General features: G+C 39.8%; 1 non-coding gene across 1 annotated transcript; it reads left to right on the forward strand.

Moving 5' to 3' along the window:
* Positions 1 to 2,821: 2,821 nt before the first annotated feature.
* LOC142442005 (U6 spliceosomal RNA) lies at positions 2,822 to 2,926 on the forward strand. Its single transcript, XR_012783275.1, has one exon. It is a non-coding gene; the product is annotated as a U6 spliceosomal RNA (small nuclear RNA).
* Positions 2,927 to 3,833: the final 907 nt, after the last annotated feature.

A 3,833-nucleotide genomic window follows, 5' to 3' on the forward strand; every position in this document is an offset into this window, starting at 1 on the left:
CCCTTGCACCCAGGTGACACATTAGGAAAAATATTAAACTCATTTGATTCACAATCATTCAAGTCATCATAAATAATGTAAGATGACACATGAAGCAAAAACCGCTTCATTCTTCCCCAAGTCTCTGAATTTCCTCTAGTTCTACATGACCCACTTTAGGCAAGATTTCCACTAATGAACACATAAGCTAGTCTCTGGTTTCCAAATGTACATTAAAGCTCATCTGATGCAAAATTAACCTATCTTTATTACTGGAGCTGTAGACTATTAAGGTCGCATGCCAAGCTACAGAATGATCAATTTTGAAGAGCTTTCCACATGAGGTACCTGTGGCTTTAGAAACTGTTCCCCCTTTCTGAAATTGAGTTTTACATAAAAGATTCATGAAGGTGAGGGCAGATAGGCAGATGGGACAAGGAGCAGCCTTTCAAGGTCACGCGCTCTACGTTTCGGTCCCCAGACAAACCCAATGTAGCTGAAATCATTATCCCTGTGAGATCGTGACCTTTGCAACACAAACTGTAAAGCAGCAGGTGCTCCATAAAGGCGAGCTCTGACGAGAACTTCTCTCAGCATTTCTTCTTTTCCTCACAAGACCACTGGACGACGAGTGCTAATCCCACTTGTAGTTTTTAAGTATTTGACTATAAACCACACAAGGGATCTTACTAACAGAGCAAGGAGGGAAGTCATTTCGTTCCCAAAGTCCTGTTCTTTGCTGCCATCTCAGACTGTAAGCACGTGCACCCTAAAGAGTCTAACACTGATGTAACCTCTGACACATGGGTGTGTGATCTGTTTACACTATAAACACACAGGGTGTGAGGTGGGTGAGGGGAGGAAAGCAGTAACATTGACACACAGTACCTCACCACCATCTCCAGAGAAGAGCCCAGCCCTGTAGGTTCCTGGAGTTGATTTATTACCCATGCTCTTGTGATAACATGTGCATTTGGGGACAGGAGGAAGGATTACGTCTTATCTGGAAGCAGCGACAAATTAATCCATTATCCACCATTAGCAGTTTAAATTAATGTGTCCAATTAGTACTCAGTCACCTACCAGAGACCTCAAGTGTCTGGTCTTTCGTACAGAGAACATGGAAGCTTTTATTGAGCACATATTACGAGGCAGCAAACGTTATTTCAGGGGTCAGTAAATTTTTTCTGTGATGCATCAAGCATTTTGTTTTTTGAGGGCATTAGAGCTACTAGCTACTCAACTAGGTATTTATATTGAACAAGTAGCTATAGATGATAGGTAAATGGATATGTTCTAATAAACCTTTATTTACATAATTAGACTTCAATTCTGTTTGACTGTTTTTGATACTTGTTAACTGTTCTGTTAAAGTTATTATCATTATACCTGGATATTTTATTCATAAAAGAAATGAAAGATTACCCAAGAAAAAGAGCAATCCTTTAACTGCAATAAATTTAATTCATAAAAATTTTGTTTTCTTTTTGTTTCAGTTTTGCGCAATTGATTTTCAGACCTGTGTTTTGATGCCATGTTAAAAATGTTTAACTCATATTGTAAGAGCATTTAAATATGTACCTAATTCACAGAATAGGGTAATAAGCTCCCATTTGACAATCAGTACCTGAGTGGTACGAATAACTGATGCCCTCGCCAACACTAAAGTGGCTGGAGATTCCGTTCTACCCTGAGGTGTCTTGGCAGAAAGACTTTATGATTTGCTTTCAAAAGTTCATTTCCATGCTCACTTTGGCAGCACATACAGGTGGTCCCTGTCTTACTAGTCTAAGTCAATTTGATGTAAGTCAAATATACCTTTTTATTGTTGGCTTCATGATTATTTCATTTTATCATCAGTATCATTAGAAATCTCATATTGACCCATCTTTCGGGGTCAGAACCATCAAGCATAAACATCTAATAGTTAACATCTTAGAATAACAACCTCAGTACATCACATGCTACAACATTATTTTTAGCACGTTATTGAGGATGAAATGTATGTGTTGTCAATATTCACTGCAATGGCTACACAGAGCTCACAATGTTCATGATTAAAGGGTTCATTGAGGATGCTGACATGTAATGCAGGTGAGAAATGCTCAGGATATAGTTATTTATCAGACCATATTAGAGTTGTTTCAGATGTGCTCATGAATACCACTCAGTCTGCTGTCAGCTTTAACCCAAAGGCGGTCAGCTCAAACCTCATGGGTCAACAAGCCCAGTGCCCTAAGTTATCCCACTCCAATAAGCCTTAGTCCCAAAACATTCCGCTTCACTTCCACTGGTCAGCAAACCCAGCTTCCCCAATTAACCCCAGCTTCCCCAGAAAGCCCAAATGTACCCCACACTACAAGCCAGCATCCTGCCCCAGAGCACTCATTGTAACTTGCTCCGTGGGCTTGGTAGTCAGTTTTGTGCTCTGGCTCCTGGTTCTGCTGCTCCTCTGATGTTATTGTTGTCTTCTGGATCCAGGAGGTTTGCCACCCAGGAATCTTGGGTTCAGAGGATATGTTCCACTCCCGACTCATGCTGGAAATGAGATCCCTCCTCCTGCTTCCCAGAGGGCTCATTTATATGCAGCAGAATGGCTTTCCAGGGAATCCTGTTTACAGTTACTCACAGGTGAATCTTCTCAACATCTTCCTCCATCTTCTTACCAGACCCAAACAGGGAAAAGGTCATTTGTGGGGAGTTGGAAACTGGCTGGAGGAGCCACTTACATAATTCACTACACCTGCGACATTCCACAAAAAGAAAGAAAGAAAAGTCATGAGGGTGGTTCGTTATAACCCAAATATGTCATCAATATATAACTCTAAAGTCTATGGGATATATATCATAAATACATATCTATACTAATATTGGAATAGCACTGAGAAGATTGGCATGGCATCTGTGCAAAGCTGACAAGCACAATTATTAGATGTTCTATACTTTTCTATCAATTATCTGTAAAGAGTTGAATTGGCAAAAGTTATGTGAGAGATAGATAGATAGATAGATAGATAGAGAGAGAGAGAGAAATTAATTGTTGAAATGGTCTATATCAAAGGAAAGGCCTAAAGGCCTCCTGGGGTTTGTGTCCTTGGTTTGGAGGTTTACAGGATGGTTTCATGAGATATCCCCATTAACTGCCTGAATAACACTCGGGGCTTCTGTCCTACTCCTAGTTCATTGCATAATGCCGAGGGTGTGAAAAGGTTTCAAGCAGTCATTCATCGTACAAAAATAGGTGTCTAATAATGTGGAACAACAGCGGAAAAGGGGAGTTAGAAAGAGGAGAAAATGGAATGTGCAGCTAATTGCCTCCTTTGACATGAGATGAGAAAAGGGTCTGATTTTAGAAAAGAATCCTCATCAATAGAAAATTGCAGAACTGGATTGCAAACCCTCATGGAATCCAGATTTTCTACAGCCATGAGGCTAGATGAGGCCTTGAAACTATTATCCTGAAATAATTCTTTATACCTTACACTTTAAACAAAGAACATCCCCTGGAATCTCCTAAATCAAAACAACAAATTAGCTTAACTAGTAAAGACTGCCTTTCCTGACCATTATAAATTTTTTTCAGATCTATCTATATGGGATGAAATTGAAGAGAAGTAGCGCTAAAGATGAGATATCTGGGGGGCAGTTTGTTTACTTTCAAGGAAGTGCAATAACACTGAAAGGAGGAGAAGAGGATGCTTGCACAGCATGAAGACACATATTGTAGTATTTTACAAGTGTCCACTATTTGCTGTTTCTACTTCCTCGACCCATTGAAATGGCTACAAAGAAACTCACATGCAGAATTCCTGAATAAAAGGTTTATTAAGGATCTTAACAAGTTGTAATGCTGG

The sequence above is a fragment of the Tenrec ecaudatus genome, chromosome 2, assembly GCF_050624435.1.
Source record: "Tenrec ecaudatus isolate mTenEca1 chromosome 2, mTenEca1.hap1, whole genome shotgun sequence".
Lineage (NCBI taxonomy): Eukaryota > Metazoa > Chordata > Mammalia > Afrosoricida > Tenrecidae > Tenrec > Tenrec ecaudatus.